At 43.3% G+C, this 22,560-nt stretch overlaps 1 protein-coding gene and 1 pseudogene across 2 annotated transcripts in view; one reads left to right on the top strand and one right to left on the bottom strand.

The window, feature by feature from the left end:
• The window catches only part of LOC142858182 (uncharacterized), a 93,413-nt gene that overhangs the window by 41,900 nt on the left and 28,953 nt on the right, over positions 1-22,560 (top strand). The window lies entirely within an intron of this gene.
• LOC142854294 (transcription factor E2F6 pseudogene) lies at positions 6,395-7,057 on the bottom strand (annotated as a pseudogene).

Below are 22,560 nucleotides of genomic sequence, written 5' to 3'. Positions count from 1 at the left end.
ACTTAAAGGGCCCATATGTGCAAAACTTCCCCTCCAGCTACTGCTTATCTTGGCTACTGTTAAACTGCCTGCTTGGGCAAAATCTCCCTCTGCATTGTTGAGCAAGATTACAGGATATGGGATTCAGTCTAAATGCTTAGAGCTACACTTAGGTCCTGAATACCCGAATGTAATCTCAGCTGGCTAGAATAAATCCTTATAGTTAATATAAACTGTCAGAGTGGTCTTCTCTGGTGGGCTCCCTCTAACACATTAACAAAAATAGCTAGGGCTGGAGAGATTGCTCAGAGGTTAAGAGCATTGCCTGCTCTTCCAAAGGTCCTGAGTTCAATTCCCAGCAACCACATGGTGGCTCACAACCATCTGTAATGGGGTCTGGTGCCCTCTTCTGGCCTGCAGACATACACACAGACAGAATATTGTAAACATAATAAATAAATAAAATATATATTAAAAAAGACAAAAAAATAGCTAAATAGAAACCATTTATAAAAATACATGTGTGAGCCAGGCAGTGATAGTGCACATCTTTAATCCTAGCACTTGGCAGGTAGAGGCAGGTGGATCTCTATGAGGCTAACCTGGTCTACAGAATGAGTTCCAGGATGGCCAGGGCTACACAGAGGGACCCTATCTCAACTGCCCGCCCCTAAAAAATGTATGAATATTTTAATACTTATGGAAAAGTTGGAATAGTCAACACCATTCTGGATCATCATCTAGATTTAAAATTGTTATCAATTTTTCATGTTGATGCTATTTTCCATATATATATATATATATGTATGCATGTATATTCCATATATATATAATGGTATACCCCCAATACATACATATATATCATAATTATTCTTAAGGAAATGATCCAGAATTTTATGATGTTCATGATAGGAGCCGAGAATACAGGCCATTTCCCACATTTGTCTGATGGTTGGAGTAGCTGTGAGACTAACTGGGGCATCTGGTTCCTTCTGACACAGGAGACGGTTGCGTAGCACCTTTGATAGTAAAGAAAACCCGGTGCCATCCTGAAAGTAGTTTGGATATGCCAATGTCGTTCTGCTCCTTCTATTGTAATTATGAGGTCACCTGGGGAAGAGGTGTTTCAGCCTACATGACAAAATGGATATAAACAAGACGTGACATAAGTCTCCCAGCAAAACAATGCAAATGAAGCTTTTGTTACCTTCCCCTTAGTTTACATGTATATAAAAGCTGTTTGAAAAATAAACACAGGTGATTTCAGGATTTGAATGATCACTGGAAACTCCGTCTCAAAACTGTCATGTGAATTGTGTCTTTAATATTCCCACGCCTCTACACTCGTAAGAAATGACTTGTGTTGGGGCTGGACCCTGACACATGGCACCACAGTGTGGAACTGACAGGTGAACCCCAAAATGCACAGAAGTGACCAGACATATGGAGGAGAACGTGAGGAGCCTGCAAAAATTGCACCACAGGTGAATAATGAGCACTCAGAAATAAGTACTAGAATTTAAAAAGCAAAGAGAGTAAGAAAATAAAAATCGGGAGTAAAAATGTATATAGTTATAAATACGGAACAAAGAGATAGTATTCAGTTGCTTGGCTGAATCTTGATAGCTAGAGGAGCTAACGTGGAGCGGAAACAAAGCAGAGTTGTATAGTTTGTAAATAGCGTATTCCCATCCCGGAGCTGGTCATGTCCACAACTCTGTCTTCACTGTCTGCGGGCCACTCCAGGACTCAGGGAAGGCAACGTGAAGTCCCACCATCTCCTACAAGTGGCAGTGCTTTAAAAAAATCACCTAGGTAGGAGGCAAGTAAAGTTTAGAGAACTAATTTTAGCTCCCGCAGCACTCAGAGCAGGTCAATGGAAATGCAGAGAGACTAATTTCACCCATGAGCCAAGGAGCATGTATATAGATAATTCTAGAGCTTTTACAGAGGAGAGGGTTCAGGAATTCTCCTAATTTTATGATTACAAGTTAAAATAAAAAGAAAAGGATAGTAAGCATCGGCACAGCTCCATCGGCCAGGGTGCTACAGGAAGTCTCACCTACTGCCTACTGGGGTGTGGCCTCATACAACACGTGCTGATGCAGAGTCTGTGTCCGCCCTCTTTTCCAGCCTCTCTTCCGGTTGTGGATTTCAGTTTCTGATCTCCGTTCCAGCAGGGGATTCTGATTTGTAAGTTATCCCTAAATAAATAACCATCTATTTCTCAATTCTGAGCTAGTGTGGGATTTCTTTTAAGTGTCCCTTTATTTGGCGCCCACGTGGATTCGGACTCCATGCCTACCAGGTGGACAGCCTAATGGCCTAGCCGTTCCCCGGCCCAGACAGTCTCCCAACCCTGTCCACTTGGCTTGCTTTTACCTAAGGAGTTTTGGGTAGAATCCCTGCCACAATGGAGTTTACTGCATGTGACAACTTGGAAATTTCCCAAGTGCGTGCACAACTGCTGCATTCCCTGGGACAGTTCCTTTCCGAGGTGACTTGTACAGCTTCCCGTTTCTGCTTCCTGCCTGTGAGTTCTGGGTTTCTTGCACCATATATGGAATTGCTTTTGATTTGTCAAGCCAAGCATATTTCTCAGTATTTAGCCAGTACCAAGGTGGAAACTAAAGCAGCCCAGGACCAATCCTGTCGCCACGTGTTGCATCGCTTCTAGTCGCAACTCTGCAACCACGACATCTCTGGACAATAAAGATTGCAGTTTACCAGATCACATAACAGGTAATTAATAAATCAATATGGCAGACTTCATTAATATTGCAACTTTTAGTAACTTTATTTATTTTTAAATATTTATTTATTATGTATACAATATTCTGTCTGTGTGTATGCCTGCAGGCCAGAAGAGGGCACCAGACCCCATTACAGATGGTTGTGAGCCACCATGTGGTTGCCGGGAATCGAACTCAGGACCTTTGGAAGAGTAGGCAATGCTCTTAACCTCTGAGCCATCTCTCCAGCCCCCTTTAAGTAACTTTTTTTGCTAATAATATGGGTCGTATTATACGAGGCTTATATGGCTATGGTGATAATTCAATTTATTGGGTATTGGGTTTCAGTTTTCTTCTCCATATCCTATCATTAAGAAAGAATATAACACTTTTAGGAATGATACAATCTTTACAGACTAATAATGAACAGCTTGTTGACAGGATTAATACCATCATAAATCAAAAGTTGCCTGAAAAAAATTAATACTATTAAAAAGGATAGCATTAATTTTATGGACAAAATTGAATCCATATCCAAGGGTACTAAGAAATTACCTGAGAGAATTCATACTATTGAATTTGATAATCAAAATTTGTTAAAAAGTTATGATAAGTGAGCAGAAAGACTGCCTCTCCAGGATGGCGATCTGCATGCTATTCAAGTAATGTCCAAGGATGAGATGTTATCTTTAAAGGAGAAGCTTTAGACCTTGGAATCACATGTGCAGAATGAGGACCAGAGGCTAGGTGCCTCAGTGAAATTACCAGAAATATATACAGGCCAGGAGATTCAGGCTTTACAAAAGACAATAATAAAAAGATTTGAATTAATTGAGTAAATTATTGTAGCTGATGAACAGGGAAAGAAGGCACAAGGACAGGATTCAACATCACCAGTAGCTGTCAGACATTACTTACCCAAGGTTTTAGCTTCCTACCCTGTAATCTACTCTGACAAAACATCAAGTTCTAAAGGCACAAAAGGATCCAAAGAAGGTAGATGGATAGCTATAGGAATGAATGATCTAATAAGCAAGCTATTGTAACTTATGGTTTGCATTCTGCATTTGTTAAGGAGATGATAAAAACATGGACTTATAGCATCAAAGCAACACCACACGATTTCTTTTCGTTAGTTTCAGCAGTCCTGGATGATGGACCTCAATTAATCTTTAAAATTTATTTCGGAGAAGAAGCCAAAATTTTAAAACAATAGGGAAAAGCAAAATGCCTAGAGACTTCCCAAGATCAAATTTTTAGTGAAGGCCCTTATGCTGACCCACAGATTCAAGCTTTTTGCGATGAAAAAAAATCTTGTCCCTATGCCACAAAGCAGCCTTAAATGCTTGAGACAGGATTAAAGAAAAAGGAAAAAGAATTGAATCATATACCAGGGTTAAACAGGAGCATGAGAATTAAAAAGTTAGGTTGGAGGAACAGAGATAAGAAGGAATCACAGAAACACAGGATAGTAATGGGATGGCAACTCAGTGAATACTGAATGCTTAATTCCAAATTCTGACTTCAGAGTTCACCCCATATTTAATTTTCCATACATTTTTATATCCCAATACAAAAGGGGGGAAGAAGGAAAAAGACTGCTTTAACATGATTCAAAGAACAACCAGAACAGTTACTTGTCCCAATACTTGAGACATCAAGCAACTATACCCTGAGTTAAGCATTCTGTTGTTTGGGCAGCGAACCCACCCTAGACCAAGAATCCTGAAGGCAGCCACTCCCTAGGTCAAACCAGCTATTTCAAAAGAAGGAGCGGAAGTCTGCTTGAATTCTCTGGCCTTTGATCAGGGTTTAGCGGATCTATCTGCCTTGGGTCATCTTAGTGTTCAAAACACCAGGTCAGGGTGGGCAGTCACATTTGCTGTCAACAACTTTGAGTGAGGAAAATAAACTCAAAATCTCTGACCTTCAGACAAGGTGAAACAGGCTCACATTTTTGGGCCTCCACATATAGGGTAAAATCCTTTTTTCTTGATTAATTATTTCTCCTTTTTTCTTTGAGAAATTTCCTTTTATTTCCTTTCCTTCCCTCTTCTCTATGGGGATGATTTTCTTACTTTCCCTTTTCTCTACTGAGAAGTTTTCTTTTTCCTTTTTTATTCTTTGTCTTAGGAGCTCTTGTATTTTTATCTTATTGTAAGAGTATGGTCCCAGAAAAGCTCTGATGGAAGGGCAAGAAGTCAACACTTAATGTTTCATCAAACATGGTTAGAGAATTTTTAAGTCTTACCCTGCAACTGCCCTTGGATCAGTCCATTTAAAAGCAATTGTAAATTCACTCTCTACTACCTTATCTCTTCTATGATGATGATCAGTGTGGTTGGTCTTACGTTGAGGTCTTTGATCCATCTAGATTTGAGGGTCTTTTTTATCCTTTTAATACTTTAATTTTAGATTCCCTACTTTAATTATTTTGTATACATGGTCATTTTTGCAAGTTGCTTCAATTTTTTTTGTAAAATGAGAGATTTAACATACCAATGATGCTCCCCAGACCCCGATACAATAATCCAGGTCCTATCGGCCGCACGCCACACTCACCCACTCACTGGTTCGCTAGACGTCTACTGGACACTTGTTCCGGACTAGGTGCGGTGCGAGGTGCTGAGCACAATGGAAAGGTTTCTCACGGAGCTCACAGTCTAGTGGTAAGTTACTGAGTAAACTGAGGCACAGAGAGGTAAATGACTTTCCCAGTGAGGTAGAAGTGGTCAGGTGCTTGGGAAGGCGGGATGAGAGCTGGAGCGGGGGTAGGGTACAATGAACGCATGGGAGGGAAGCCCCTCTGACAGAGGAGTGAGGCTGCACACACAAACACTATAAAATCTGCTCACAGAAAGTGTGATAATGTTTTCCCTTTCATCAGGACCAGGTTCACACTGGAATGAACTGATCCATTGTCAGAGGGCATTCCTATATGTGCCCCCAACACCTCAAGGCATGTCACTATTCTCCTGGGACATAGTGACTCCGCAGGCAGCTTAAAATCGAGAAGTATCTGACTCCCATTGTAGTACTGGGAACTGTATTAAAATACTTTAAGTAAGTGAACCCAGATGTACAGTGTCTCTGTGAAACTCCTACATATAAAACTTTAGAAAACACCCACCCCTATCCAGAGGGTTCTAACAAGTTATCGATACTGAAGTAGAGATCTGCCTGTCATTTTTCCCTATATACATTATTTTGGTTGTTCTAGGTTAGAGGTATCATCAGACATATTTCACAAGCAATCTCAACATGATACAGATATGTACAAAGGCGCCACATTTGGCCCTGTGTGTGCACCTCACCAGTGCACGACACCTAAGGGCGAATGTGAGCCAGGGTAAGGCAATCTCAGAAGCTGACAATGTCCATCAGGGAAGGGCAGAGTTGTCTGTCCTTGTGACATTCTTTGTGATAAAATGATTTCAGAGGCAGAGGTCCATCTCAGTGACAAAAGGCAGTGAAGAGTTATCGAAACCTAATTTTGAACGTGAAAACCATCCTGGAACCTAAGCAGGAAGTTACTCAAGAACACTACTGGTCTTCCACGCTGCTGAGAATCTAGAATGAGAGGACCAGAGCACTCTGGGAAGACTTGCTGCTGAGGATCAAACCAGCAGGAGGTCCGTGCAGGAGGCCCAGACACCCCATCACTGTACACTGCTATCGGTTGCTCACTTTGAGCGGCTTTCATTGAGGGGGCTTTCTTCTTTCTCTGGGCTTTCTGGATGTTTGCTTTTAGATGGAGAGGCCCCTGCTCTATTGGTTGTTTACCACTTGAGTGGTTCTGTTCTACTTATGTACCATGTTAGAGTCTTCTCTGGGAGCCAGAACATCCAGTCTGGTTTCCTCTGGAGCCTTCACTGCAATGACAGTCTGTTCGTGGAGGGCTTGGATGCTGTGGCTATCCTGATAGGTTACATACGCGAGTCTTTTGTTTTCTTTGCCATCGGTTAATTCCAACAGCCGCTGAGCACAGTCTTTAACCAACTCCTCCAAGGCGTCTTCCATGGCTGCCAGGTCTGAGAGCTCGGCCTGGAGCTTCTTCTGCTGGGGTACAGCCCTGAAGTTCTTCAGGTCAGATCCACCGAATGTGGTTCTTGGACTTCTTGTCCACCAGCTCGATTCCATCCAGGATGTTGGTGATGTCATACACAAGCCCGCCGTTTTCGAACTCCCAGTTTTGTGGCAACCTTCTTTAAGTCAAGAATGCCGGGGGGGGGGGGAGCAGGTTGCAGATTTAACAAGATCCACGAACTTGCAGGTTAAATACACCACGACACATCAAAACAGGGCCTCTTCACTTTCAGAGCCTTTCTTGTGGACACATAGGAGAATTATAATATTCTTATGAGAAACTTTGTGCCACTAAGTAAGATTCTTAAAGGGAGCAGTGATCCAAATTCCAGTAGACAGCTTACAGAAGCTTCCAGACAGGTACTCAAGCAGGTAGAGTATCCTATATAGAAACAGCATATACATTATATTAATTAATTAATTACATTAAACAGCATATCAGCTTTGGTGAGCATATATATATTACTTACAAAACTTACTCCTACAGCAGTTTTATGGAAAAATGGTCTGCTTTTTTTTTTTACTGCACCTTCCCATTGCGCCAGTTAAGATACTAAATTCTTATTCTGAAGCAGAAGAGCAGGATAGAATCTAGGAGATGATTTAGCAGAGAACTGAGTAGGATCAATGTTTCTTATACTGAGCAATAGATTAATTGATAATTTTAAAGTAGCGATTCTTGGACAATTGCATTTGCTCAATTTAAAGGCAGAGTAATAATCTTTTCCCAGCTAATTGTTGCTGCAGTCTGCACGATATTCATTTATTTTTACTAATGTTATGCCAAAAGATCCCTTAAAGGATGTTATGCTAAATTCCACAGAAGGCTCTTCCAATGGGTGGGCTGCATATATTATTGTTAATGGTAAAGGGTAATTGTGGGGCATGCCCATGGCTTCTTGAAAACAACTTAAAAGGATAAAAGTTGCAGACAGATCTGGCGTGACGGCACCAAGGCAACCTTTGCTAGGCAAGGTGAAAAAGCCCCGACCCTGTATTAGTTTGGGCTCAAGGATGTGTTTGTGCATTCTTCACAAAAAGAAAATAAAGCTGGGTGAGATGACTGCATGTACAGAAAAGGAGTGGCAGTCATGATGACATCGTAGCTGATAACTCCTCCATGGAGGAGTCAGAGTCAGAGGCTGTGGTCCTGCCTTCCCTGCCCCCACGGAGAGGAGTGTCTGAACCGCAGGACCTGCACTGTGGGACGCTGGGCTGCTTCCAGACACTCAGAATCCACGGTGACTGATGGAGGAAGGTCATTGGTTAAATAAAAAGAAACTGCTTGGTCCTCATTGGTTAGAAGATAGGTGGGAGGAGTAAACAGAACAGAACGCTGGGAGGAAGAAGAAGTGAGGTCAGACTTGACAGCTCTCCTCTCAGGAGCAGACACCTCAAGAGAGACGCCACGCTCCCGGCTCCTGGGCAGAAGCACGCAATGAAGCAAGCCGCCAGGTCAGACATGCTGAATCTTTCCCAGTAAGACCGGTGCTCACAGATTACTAGAGATGGGTTGATCAGGATATCAGAATTAGCCAGTAAGGGCTAGAGCTAAAGGGCCAAGCAGTGATTAAAAGAATACAGTGTCCGTGTAATTATTTCGGGGCATAAGCTAGCCGAGCAGGCGGCTGGGGTGTTGGGGACGCAGTCCCGCCGCTCCTATTACTACAAATGGCGCCCGACATGATGGACTAAACCCACTTAAAAAACCTGAGAAGGCTTAAAAATAAGAGAGAGAGGGTTTAACACACATTTTTGCTGTTTGTTCGTGGTGTGCCATAGAGAGATTTCCTGATTCAGCAACAGCAGCAGAAAAAAAGCTGTGTTATTTTAAAGCGCGGCTTCCTGGGGCTGTGCCGCCAGTGCAAACTCTGGCTTTATGTTTGTGTTCCCGCTTGGGATTGGAAGGAGAGTGCTCTGAGACTGTGAAGATGACTCAGAGCTCCCCGCCTGCTCCTGGGCAGAAGGCCTGTCAGGCTTAGGCAGGAGGAAGAGCATGGCGAATTCCTGCTGCCATACAGAGACGTGTTTTCAGACTGCGCAGTGCTCTGCGCGTCAGATTTGGATGTAACTTGGATGAAAAGAATTTCTGTGCTGCATGCTCAGTCTCAGAATTAAAGTGCTGAGTGCCGCTCCTACCTGGTGGCCCCAGAGCTAGCACAAAATGGTACGTCCTCCATTTTGAAATTTTCCTGACTCAGCAGCAGGAACAAACCTGTGTTGTTTTAAAATGCCGGCTTTCTGGACCATCCTGCCAGGGCAAACTCTGACTGTTGGAGGCAGGAGGGCCGGCAACAGAGAGAGGACTTGAGTGTTGTCTGTTGCAGCTTTGTTTGATGGCAAGGGCCTTGAAACACTGTAGACTTGTGGCACTGAATGCGGCTCTGGCCGGTACCTCAGCCAGAAGGTTGGAATGGCAGAAAGCTAAGGAATAGGCTACATCTAGCCGGCAAAGCCACGCCTTTAGTCCTACTGAGATTGCTTGGTAAATTAAAGACTCATGTGGTCAGAAAAAGAGAAATATATAGTAAAGAGAGATTCAAAGACAGAGAAAATTTCTGAATGGTTTAAAGTGTGTTAAAAATATATGCAAGCTGAAAGTTGAAGTTTTTAAAGCAAAAAACAAAAAAGGAAGAGAGTTGTTGTGTGTGGTAGTACACTCCTTTAATCCCAACACTTGGGAGGCAGGGGGAGATAGACCTCTGTGACTTCAAGGTGTGGTAGCACATGCCTTTAATCCCAGTGCCTAAAAGGCAGAGACAAACAGATCTCTGTGAGTTCAAGGTGTAGTAGCAAACACCTTTAATCCCAATGCCTGGGAGGCAGAGACAGGCGGATCTCTGAGAGTTCAAAAACAGCCTGGTCTACAGAGTTATTCCAGGCTAAAGATGTACGCTCAAAAAGCAAAAAGTTAACCTAGGAATGTCACAGCTTAGATTCTGAAGCACCTAGTGATTTAAAGGTGCAAATCAAAAGTGCTCCTGGATAGTAAAAAATTGCAGATTCACAATAGGACAGATTCAGACCACTAAATGAGTCACACTGTTGGATGAATGTACGTAGGCTTGGGAGAGAGAAGAAAAAGAATATAGAGAATAAAGTTATTGGGTTAAAAAAAAGGTAAAGTCTTTAAAGAGACAGAGTACAGATAGTTAAGAGATTAAAAGAAATAAAGAAAAATAAGCCACGTAAAAATGGAAGATTCACAGAGAGTCTGGATTATGTACATTGTGTTTTCTTTAAAATTTTTGACTGTAAAGGAGCTAAGTACAGACAGACATTTCATTATATGGACTGCCAAATGGAACCAGAATGGATATCATAAGGGTATTACGATTTCAAATTTTGGGTCTAAGGATATCATGCTTTGGAGCAGGTCTTCTTTTGTTTTCACAGTGGACCAGACCCTGTGGATTGCATCTATCCCGATTTGGTATGATGGACCACGCCCTCCTGAAGGGTTGGTGTGAACACCTTCAGAAAAGTTCTTTGCTCAACTGCCAACTGAGATGAAACTAGCACACAGGTTATACCATGAAAGACCTAATTAACGACGCCCCCATTCAGCAGGAAGCAGTTTGGAGAGAAATAACTGCGCCCATATTCCCAAAAAATGTTTATAAATGTTCTTTTACATTTAAAGGGGGATATGATATGGGTATGAATAATTTGCATTAGTATAAATTTTGCTTTATTGATAGAGATTTAAGGTCAATTTTGTTATATGTATATGTATTTCTGATATTGATTAAGGTATTGTGATTGTGTAGTTCATTATTAAATGTAATGTATAATTAGGAAATATAGGTTGTTGATGGATATTCATAAATAATAGTCAAGTTTGTAGTCATGTTAGTTAATATTTTCTAGATGTGCGTAGATATATTTTAGATAGGCATTCTTCATATTTTTCAAAGATTATAGAATATGGCATTTTAAATGTTTTAATAACTTAGGACTTTTCATGACAATGAGACACTCTGCTCCTGGCAGCACCAATCTACTTCAAGAAGAAGATGGGCATCGAAGAGGATCCTTATGTAGTTTGATAGCCATTTGGGCAAGAAACTGCTCTTGCCTGGACTATTGCATAAACTGGACACAGAGAACCCGCAGAGAGAGGACTACTGAACTTGCCTAAGGTGAGATGATCTTTCGGGGTTCCTGATTCATGAAAGAGTCTGCAAGACATTCTTCAGGACAAGCAGATAGTGACTGCCTTTGAAATTTCCTGCTTTGTGGAAATATCTGCTACAAACTATGGGCCTGTAGGCTGAAGATGGATGCCCCAACGGTACAGAGGAACTTTGAGTGACCGTCCAGGCAGCAAGGTGTCTCTGTCATTTCTAGAGTTTAAAAGTTGCTTTTCTCTTGTTTGCTTAGGTAGTATTGTATCTTTCTGGAGTCTTTGATGGAGTTAAGAATAGTTAGTTATAGTTATGGTTTTCCTTAGTTATGATAAAGATTATTGTAACTTTTACTTGATAACTGTTTTGTTATATGTAATTTTGCTATGTTAAAGTTAAAGCCTTTTTTTTTTTTGTTTAAACCGAAAAAGGGGAAATGATGGAGGAAGGTCATTGGTTAAATAAAAAGAAACTGCTTGGTCCTCATTGGTTAGAAGATAGGTGGGAGGAGTAAACAGAACAGAACGCTGGGAGGAAGAGGAAGTGAGGTCAGACTTGACAGCTCTCCTCTCAGGAGCAGACGCCTCAAGAGAGACTCCATGCTCCCGGCTCCTGGGCAGAGGCACGTGATGAAGCAAGCCGCCAGATCAGATATGCTGAATCTTTCCCAGTAAGACCGGTGCTCACAGATTATTAGAGATGGGTTGATCGGGATATCAGAATTAGCCAGTAAGGGCTAGAGCTAAAGGGCCAAGCAGTGATTAAAAGAATACAGTGTCCGTGTAATTATTTCGGGGCATAAGCTAGCCGAGCAGGTGGCTGGGGTGTTGGGGACGCAGCCCCACTGCCCTTATTACTACAGGTGACCACAGCTTACTTGCTGAATTCTGTTTGCTTTGGGGCTGGACTAGAAACACAGACTGAACATTAACTGCTTTAATCTTTGAGACATAGGACTCATTCTGATTAAAATATTAGATGTAAGAAGTAAGACCTAAGCTTTCCCCTCAGGGAAAGAAAGACTCAGTAAGGAATGACTGAAGCCCTCTTCACATACAAGGGGGGCAGCCTGGGGGTTTAACTGCTGCTCAGAGGCTGGGACTGGTATTTAATAACAGCAATGTCATTGGACTTTCACCCATCAGAAAAAAAACCTCTCTTGTCTTTTGATTAGAATGGGTTTAAGAGAATTGCGATTGTCAAATTGTGGGTTTATTGTTAATTCCCATTCTAGGATTATGGTATTGAGCTGGTGATGTTTGTAACTGCTTATAAGATGTTGAGAAAAGTTTGATATGTCCTGTAAATGTTTGGATTTAATGCATTTGTTAAGAATTTTAAATGAAAAGAAAGGATGAGAGGGTTGGGATTATCCATTTACATGGTCATGGTCCCAAACCCATACACTCCTGAGTTTGATTCTTCCAGAGAAACAAGTGTACACTCTTGGAACTACAATACACATTCTTCAGCCTCCCCATGGTAGTGGAAAGTGAATTTACATTTGCTTTTAAATGGACTGATTCAAGGGTGGTTGCAGGGTAACTTACCTGGACCAAGTTACCCCAAAGACTTAAAAATTCTCTAACCATGTTTGATGAAACATTAAGTGTTGACTTCTTGCCCTTCCATCAGAGCTTTTCTGGGACCATACTCTTATAATATATAGAATGGCCTCCTCCTAGAGTCTAAAACTAAAACAGATTAGAAAAGGGCCACTGGGGGACAATGCAAGAGCTACAGAACTTAGGCCTCGCAGCGTCGGCTAAGAAAGCCTAACTCTGTATATCAGAGGATACCTGATGGAGGGAGGCAAAAGTAGCCCGTCTCAGAGTAGGATTGCTGCCATCCTTCAGATCCCACACAAAGACTAAGAGTCATGTTTGAGAGTTCCCAGATGAGCTAGGTACTTCTGGCGCAGGATTCCAGAGCTCATGAAAATAACAAGGCTTTTATCCACGTGGACTGAACCCAAACAAAAGGCGTTTGGGGCTTTAAATCCAGCTCCCAATCTGGCTCTAGCCCTAGCACTACTGGACATCTCAAAGCCTTTTCATCTGTTTGTCTATAGAACAAACTATCAAAGGGGTTTATCCCCAAAGGTGGGGCCATGGAAAAGCCAATGACAACCTGTCCAAATAATTGGCTCCTGTAGGCGCAGGATGAGCCACTGTCAGAGCTGTGGAAGGAATTGCTAGTCAAGAGAGGCAAATGCGTTATCTGGGTCAGGATACACACAGCACATCAAGCTGTTGAGGCCCTCCTCTGAGGAACACCGGAATGCTGGGCTGTCTAATGCCTCCATAACCTAGTACCAGACCCTACCGCTGGATCCCCCGGTGTTCAGTGTGAGAAACCCACAGCCGTCATTGCTGAGACCTTCTCGCCTACTGAAGACTTGCAGGTGCTTATCCGTGACTATCTGAGATGACTTCCCCCGGGAAGATTTCCACGCAATGCTCTACACGGATGGAAACAGCTTCATTACAGATGAAACCAGGTATGTCGGGCCTTCAGTAGTTACTTTAACTGAAATGATTGGGGCCCAAGCCTTAGGGCCAGGGACCTCAGCCCAGAGAGCAGAACTGATTGATCTGACCCAGGCCCTCAGATGGGAAAAAGAAAAGTCCACCGACACATAGACAGTTGCTGTACCCTTACTACCATCCATACCCATGATATTACCTAACAGAAAGAGGGCTTCTCAGTGTTGGGAAGAAGGTAATTAAAACCAAAGAGAGAACCTTGACCCTCTTAGAGGCTATTTGGCTTTATCTGTGAGTTGCTATCCTCTACTGCCTAGGACATCAACCAAAAAAAAAATCTGGTCTATAGGAAATAGAAAATCTGGGTACTCAGACTCTGCCATAGGAAGGGATCCTTGAGATATACTTACTATATCCTGACTAAACTACCCCTCTTCTTGGTCCCCCAAACATTGGGCCCTAACAAATATTTCCAACCCATACCAAAACCCTGACCAACTTAACCCTCTAAAGAAACTACCTCACTTAACAAACATGGAAGCCACTATCCTTCCTCCCACTGTCCAGGAAGCTGAGGGATCCCCATCCCTATTTTCTACTCTTGACAGGGTCTGCCACTTAAGATAATCATTCCCAGAAATCAGCCAGGATTGCTCTTATGCTTAGATCCTCCAACCCCATACTCATAGTTATAGGAACTAACCAGACTGTCAGCCATTGACTGAAAAAACTCACTGTGACTGGACAGCCCGAATTAATGTTAGAGGACTTGCAAGGGGCTGGAACTTGTATAATATCCAAAAGCTTTAATGTAGGTACTTCCCCTTATTCTGATGCCTGCTGATCTCCCTTGTGGGTTAACTCCTCTGGACAACAACAATCTTACTGAGCTCTTGAGACGACTTGGTGGGCAAGTACTAGTAGTTTGACTAAATGTGCCTCTTCTGATGCTTTCCAAACTGAAAAGTTCCTTGTATGTATCTTATACTGCTCCATGTATAACTACAGAAGAAGATAAGATGCATTTTAATACGGGATCCTGGATCACAAAGAAGAAAAGAGTGGCAGTTTTCATCCCTCTCCTGGTAAGAGCTGGCACAGCTGGTTTAACAGTCATAGGCACATCAGCCCTTTTCATGGGAAATTAAAACTTTTAGAAACTAAACAGACAGGTTGGTCAGGGCCTAGAGGTATTAAAATTTTCCATTTCTGAATTTAAAACAACAGATTCCATGGCAGAAGTTGCCTTACAAAATCAGAGGTTTAAACTTACTTCTAATAAAATAAGGGAGGCTGTGCCTGGCTTTAGGAGAAACATGCTGTTTTTTTCTTGTTTTTTTCTTGTTTTTCGAGACAGGGTTTCTCTGTGGCTTTGGAGCCTGTCCTGGAACTAGCTCTGTAGACCAGGCTAGTCTCGAACTTACAGAGATCCGCTTGCTTCTGCCTCCCGAGTGCTGGGATTAAAGGCGTGTGCCACCATCGCCCGGCAAACATGCTGTTTCTATACAATCAAGAGTAATTAAAAGAAATCTTGCCATGTGTTTAGTTTGAATCACTATTGCTGTGACAAAATAACGTGACCAGAAAGCAAGCTTCGGAGGAGAGAGCTCACCTGACTTAAAGTTTCACGTTGCTACTCATCATCAGAGGAAGTCAGGACAGGAACTCAGAACAGAAGCATGGAGGCGGGAGTTGATGCAGAGGCCCTGGAGGGTATTGTTTTCTGGTGTGCTCACATGGGCTGTGCAACCTGCTTTCTTGTAGAACCCAGGACCACCCACCCAGGGATTGAACCAACCACAGTGGGCTATACCCTCCCCCATCAATAACTAATTAAGAAAATGTCTTATGCCGGGCAGTGGTGGTGCATGCTTTTAATCCCAGCACATGGGAGGCAGAGGCAGGTGGATCTCTGTGAGTTTGAGGCCAGCCTGGTCTACAAGAGCCAGTTCCAGGACAGGCTCCAAAGCTACAGAGAAACCCTGTCTCGAAAAACCAAAAAAAAAAAAAAAAAAGAAAAGAAAGAAAGAAAGAAAGAAAGAAAGAAAATGTCTTACAGTCAGATCTTATGGAAGCAGAACACCATGATAAAAAAGAACCAACCAAACAAGGAAATAATTCAGATTCTTGGTACCAGTTTTTGGCTCCTGGCTAACTTCTCTGCTACCAACACTGGCTGTATTTCTCATTCCGATTGGATTAACAGTAGGTTCTTCATATTAAAATGTGTGGCCAATTGTGTAAAAACAAAGGATTAATTCAGTCACATAATGGTTCTTATAACCAACTCTACCCCCTCAGAGCAGGATGAGTCCACAGTTTGACTTACTCACTAAGACCAGGAACTTGACCCCAGACCTTAGCTGTTCTGAAGACCTGATCACAGATGACTCATAGTAGAAGTACCATTTTGGCAATAAAACTCAGCACATAGACAGTACAACCTGCTGAACAAAAATAAAGAATGTATCAAGGGCCATAGTTCTGGGAAAGTCTCCAAGTGCCTTTTGTCCTCTGTAGTAGTGGTTCTGGCTAACCGTTCTTCCTAACTGAAGTCTGTCAGCCTAGGGCCTGGTTTTGGTCCTTGAAACCTCACCCTGAGAAGGGCTCTGGGCTAAGATGGGATCTCAAACACCCAGTGTAGAAGGAGCTGCGGGCTGGCGTTCCTGCCACCCGGCTCCTGGCCGCCTGGCTAGCTTATGCCCCAAAATAACAACACACAAACTGTATTCATATAAACACTGCTTGGCCCATTTCTATTAATGTGTGTAGCACTACAAGGTTAGCTTACCAGGAAGATTCTAGCCTATGTCCATCCTGGGTAGGAGCTTCATCGCGTCTGCCCTGGAGAGGGGAGCGGCCTGGCATCTCTCTCACTTCCTCTTCCTCCCAGCATTCTGTTCTGTTTACTCCACCCACCTATGTTCTAACCTATCAGACCAAGCAGTTTCTTTATTAACCAATGACCTTCCTCCATCAACCCAGTATGGTGGTTTGAATAGAAATGGCTCCCATAGACTCATATGCTTAAATGCTTGGTCTGTATGGAGTGGCACTATTAGGAGGCATGGCCTTGTAGGGAGAAGTGTGTCAATGTGGGGGCAGACTTCGGAGTCTCCTATTCTCCAGCCATGCCCAATGTCGCTTTCAATCTCCTTCTGTTGCCTGTGGATCTAGATGTAGTCTCTTACCTCCTCCAGCACCATGTCTGCCTGCGCACCACCATATCCTGCCATGATGATAATGGACTGAACTTCTGAACTGTAAGCCAGCCCCAATGAAATACTTGCCTTTATAAGAGTTGCTGTGGTCATGGCATCTCTTCACAGCAATAGAAACCCTAAGATACCCAGTATAATCACCAGCCAGCTAATAAAGACTGTCTATTCACTTGAACTTGCTTCTGCGTAGTCTTCCCTGATGGACACCCTACAACATTTCCTGTGTTGCTAATGGTGCTTCTCCATTAGCACACATGATCTATCAAATCCTAGTTTTTCTGGATGTGTGACTGTTGTTTCTTTATTCCTTGTTGCCCCAGGTAGTCAATCCTACTGTGCGGGTTGTGGCAGTTAAAATGTTCAAACCCCTTGTCAGATGACAGGGTGATGGGCATCTTTCTTTTCCCATGCTCCCTTAATGATCTTTCTTTCCTGCCTCCATTTCATTTTGCTGTGAAGAACAGAGAAATCCATGCTAAATAAACCAAACACAGTTGAGAGAGTGTCTACCTTCGTTTTATCTCCTTCATTGGACAATACAGATGTTCCTCAACTTACAAAGAGGTCACTTCCTGATAAATTCTTGATAAGATAAAAACACCATAAATCAGGGATGCATTTAATCCACCTAACCAACTGTCTTAGTCATTGTTTCATTGCTGTGAGGAGACCATGACCAAGGCAACTCCCACAGAAGAAAGCATTTAATTGGGGACTGGCTTACAGTGTCAGAGGGTGATTCCAGCATCATCATGGTGGGGAGCATGGTGGCAAGCAGGCAGGTGCTGGAGCAGTAGCTGAGAGCTATATATCCTGACCTGTAAGCAGAGAGAGAGAGAGAGAGAGAGAGAGAGAGAGAGAGAGAGAGAGAGAGAGAGAGCGCCTAGGTCTGACATGAGGCTTTGAAATGTCAAAGTCCACTCCCAGTGCTACGCTGCCTTCAACAAGGCCATCTCCCCCAATCTTTCTCATCTTTTCAAAGAGTTCTACTTTCTGGTGAACAATCAAATATATGAGCCTATGTGGGCCACAGTTATTCAAATACTACACCTTAAAAAACACCATCCCCAGCCATACAGTGCTAGAGTACTATTGTGATATTCTGTGTGATAGTGTGGCTTCCTAGTATCTAGTGCTCACTGCCTCTGCACAAACAAGAACTGTACACAACCCTAAGCTACGTTTGTTATACTATGTTTCTGTGTGGGGTTACGTGAACATGAGTGCAGGTACATGCAGAGACCAGAAGAGGGCACCAAATTCCTTAGATCTGCAGTTCCTGGTAGTTGTAAGCGTCCCAATATGGATGCTGGTAAACATTTTATAAATTGTAAATGTCCTATAGTCCTATAAATTTTAATATTTTTAAATCCCTTCTTTTAAAAACATAGTTTTTAAATTTAGATTTTCTGTAAAACTCCCAAATCTCCTTTTAAAGTAGTTTAAAATTGGCTGCATTTGGTGGTACAGGCCGTTAATCCCAGCACTTGGGAGTCAGAGGCAGGTGGATCTTGAGTTTGAGGTCAGCATGGTCTACAAAGCAAGTACCAGGACAGCTAGAGTATAGGGCCATATATTATAAGGTCCATATTTCTACTTCATATGGCAGTCAGAATTTCAGGCCAGGTTGAACCTGTCACACAGGAGGTGGTCACCTAGCCTTTCACACTCAGGCCATCCTAAACAAAGGGTCTGGATATGCTAATGTTGTTCTGCTCCTTCTTTGTAATTTGGAGGACATCTGGAAAAGATGCTAATTCGGCCTCCGTGACAGAACTGCCGTACAGAGCAGAAAGAAGGAAGAAATGACAGAGAGGGCATAGAAAGATGTGAACATGACTAAAGTCATTCACCTGGTTACCCAGGAAACAGAATGCTAATGAATTTCCCCCTCAGTTTACATTTTGGTATAAAAGCTGTTTGGAGAATAAACGTGGGAAATTTTCAGGATGTGAACTCAGGACTTCAGGAAGGATCCCTGAAAGCTCCCTCCCGATAAAGCCATGTGAGTTGTGTCTTTATTCCCACACCTCCCTGCTGGTCCTGAGAGATAATTTATGGTCCAGGCTAGCACTGGACCCCAACACTGGGGCTACACAGAGAAAACCTATTTTGATAAACCAAAGGAAAAAAATGAAAAGCTCAACTGTAAGCTTCTGCAATATCAAACATAAAGTTCCTTTTATTTTTTTTAAGTACCACCTCTTTTTCTTCAAGAAGGAAGAAACAGGGCACAACTATAAAAGGCCAGTCCAGACCCCAACAGTGTCTATACCTCAGTGCTCAATATTTGGGATTTAGTCATAATCCTCTGGGCTAGCCCAAGTAGCTCAGGTCATCTCTCCGGCACCACCCTTGATGGCAGCCTGTCTTCTACGTCCCAGCCAGCTCGATTGCATTGTGACTGGGGTTTCTGGTGACTGCCACCCATTGTAACTGGACTCTCTTAGGCACTCTAGCCCTGCCACATTGTGCCAAATCTCAACTGTTCTCCATGACCCCTCATGCTTAAAAAACAACATCACCTGGGTGACTATTAAAATGTTCAGCTTCCAGCATGCATTTTGTATATGAACTCATGGGGGCACAGCTTTAATAGTTTATTAAGCAATAGTCAGGTGGTGGTGGCGCACGCCTTTAATCCCAGCCCTTGGAAGGCAAAGGCAGGCGGATCTCTGTGAGTTTGAGGCCAGCATGGTCTACAAGAGCTAGTTCTAGGATAGCCTCCAAAACTACAGAGAAACCCTGTCTCAAAAAACAATGCCAAAAACAATAGTTTATTAAACAAGCATTGTTTTAAAATCCTTTCTTTCATAACCTTGTTTTTAAGACTTTGTTTTCAGGACAGTAATTTTCATACAAAAATCTTCCCTAATCACGAATGCCTGGGAAACCTGTTGTCACATCCTTGCTTGGTTTATACCATGTGGTCACCTGTAATCAAGATGGTGATGACGTCATATGCTATTCACTCTCTCCAGCCTTAGCAAAGACACCTGCCAGCCATGTGGCTGCCTCTATCCTGATGGAGGACAGAAGTTAAGATGGCAGCAAGCCACATGTTGCTAGCATCCCAAGATGGTGTCCCATCACATGGTTCCTTTAAGATTATTTATGTATAGATTTTAACTATCAATCCTCTGTGTTAGGAGTTTTAAGCCAACTTTTCTTTCACTGATTACAGATTTTTAACCATACCCAAGATTTATATATATTTATAAATCTTGAGGTACAGAAAGTTTACTTACAAATCTTGAGTTTATATCTTAGCAAAAGTCTTACGTAATAAATGAAACCAATAATCTTTTTGACTGTTTTACTTTGCTCTCTCTTCTCTGCCATAGTCAGGTAGATCACCTGACCCAGGACGTGGAAGAAACTTAAATAAGGATACCTGAGTCTAGAGAAGGGAAAGCCATAACCCAACTCTAGAGCCAGATTTTCAATCAAGTAAAACAGCATAAAACAATTTTAATGTTATCCACACCCAAAAGACATTTGACTCTCTCCTAAGCTGAATCCAGTGACCAGAAAACTAGGAGATGAATTCTGAGCGCCAACCATTGAAATAGTCATGACAAGTGGCACTAGCAGCGGTGGCTGGCAGCTGGCAGTGAGATAGCAAAAACAAAACAATAAACATGGAACACAGGAAGCTCATACACTCAGAGGCGACCAGTCAAGAACAAAGTGCAGCGGCGCCATCGTTCATCGTCATCCTCACCTGAGCCTGACTCATTCTAGTCTGGGCTCCCATGTTTGCACACACACACACTCTCTCTCTCTCACACACACACACACACACACACACACACACACACACACACACCACAGACACACACACACACACATACACACACACACACACTCACACACACACTCACACACACACATACACACACACACATACACACACACACACACACACACACCACAGACACACACACACACATACACACACACACACACTCACACACACACTCACACACACACACTCTCACACACACACACCACAGACACACACACACACATACACACACACACACACATACACACACACATACACACACACATACACACACACACACTCACACACACACACACACCACAGACACACAAAACTTTTAAACAGCTTAACCAGGTGGGTGGGTGATGTCTCAATTCTTGCCCTGGAGAGGAGAGTATCTGGGGACCCATGGAGCCCCCTCCAACAGAACAGAACCAGACTGTGAGTCACCACGGGGTGGCCTCGGCTGCTGCGGCTGTCCCCAGCACTGCACTTTACTCCAATAGTCTGTAAGACCCACAGCAGCCTCCGAGCCTGGAACAGCTGGAGGACTGTGCCTTCTGAGTCACCCTCAGCCCCAGAGATCTGGAGTAAAGGTCCAGCTTTAGAATGTGGTAGAGAATCTCGCTGGGGGCCTCCAGAAAAATCTTAAACCTAAAAATTGTGAGAAAATCCAAATCCACAACTGTCCAACTGAAGTAAGTTTTATTAAATACTGGCCAGGAAGATGGACATTGGCCAGATCCATACCTGGGATTCCCAGAGAAATGGCAAGGAATTATATCATTCAGCCGCCTATAAAGGTCAAACCCAGAGACTATGTATTTTCCGACTTCCTTCAATCGGTGACAAATGCACGCACGTCCTGCCGTCCTTTCTGCCTACATATGTCTCCCCTATATGTGAGCAAGCACATTCTCTGCAGCTGGGGCAATCAGCCTTGTTTATTAAAGCTAAAGCATGTGATTTGTTATTTGAGCAACAACCCCCAGCATTCCAGAAAGTTATCTCTCCTCAGGCAAGTGGGGCTTCCAGGCTAACTTTAACCCTTACAAGTGATTCCTCCTAACCATATACTTTGGACTCCTCTCCTCCCATGGATCTGTGCAGTGGAAAGAACCCAGGGCCTTGTTCATGCCAAGGCTCCAGCCCTCCCTGGGGTGCAGGAGATTCTAGGCAGAGACTCTACCACTGAGACACACCTATATGTCTCCCTAAAGAACCCTAGATAGGTGTTTTATCACTGAGCCACATCTCCAGTCCCTCTCTGGGGGATTCTAAACAGGTGCTCTATCCATGAGTCCCACTGAAACCCCTCACTGGGGGATTCTAGGAAGAGGATCTATCACTGACCCAGACCCAGTCCTCTCTAGAAGATTCTGGGCTACTGTTCCAAAGTTGAGCCCTGCCCCCAACCACGGTGTGACATTTCAACACATATGCACAGCACACCAGGAGTAAATCATGCTAATCGGCAGCCCTCCCCTCAGACATAAGTTTTTTTCACTCTGTGGAGGCAGGGAGGAAGGGATGCAGAGCCCCTTCCCCGGCTTTGCCAGCAGTGCCACCCAACATTAGGACTTTTGCTGAGTGCAGGTGACAAGATAAATGGGATGTCAGGGAAATCCATACCTGCTTTCCTTCCTTCTCACCCCTTTTTCTTTTGAGACAGGGTCTCACTTTGTAGCCCTGGTTGGCCTTGAACTCGAGATCTGCCTAGGATTAAAGGCATACACCACACCACCACACCTGTCTCCCCGCTTTAGAAACAGTTATTCTTAAATTATGTGTATGTGCTGAGGCAATGGGGATGTTTTATCAGGAACTCACCAAGGCCAGCTGGCCTGGGTCTGAAAAAGCATGGGATAAATCCGGACTAGCTGAACATAGCAGACAATGAGGACTACTGAGAACTCAAGAACAGTGGCAGTGGGTTTTTGATCCTACTGCACGTACTGGCTTTGGGGGAGCCTAGGCAGTTTGGATGCTCACCTTACTAGACCTGGATAGAGGTGGGCGGTCCTTGGACTTCCCACAGGTCAGGGAACCCTGATTGCTCTTCGAGCAGATGAGGGAGGGGGACTTGATGGGGGGGGGGAATGGGAGGCAGTGGCGGGGAGGAGGCAGAAATTCTTAATAAAT

This window comes from Microtus pennsylvanicus, chromosome 1, assembly GCF_037038515.1.
Source record: "Microtus pennsylvanicus isolate mMicPen1 chromosome 1, mMicPen1.hap1, whole genome shotgun sequence".
Taxonomy (NCBI): Eukaryota; Metazoa; Chordata; class Mammalia; order Rodentia; family Cricetidae; genus Microtus; species Microtus pennsylvanicus.
The sequence above is the reverse complement of the archived record's forward strand: the minus strand, read 5'-3'. Positions and strand labels throughout refer to the sequence as shown.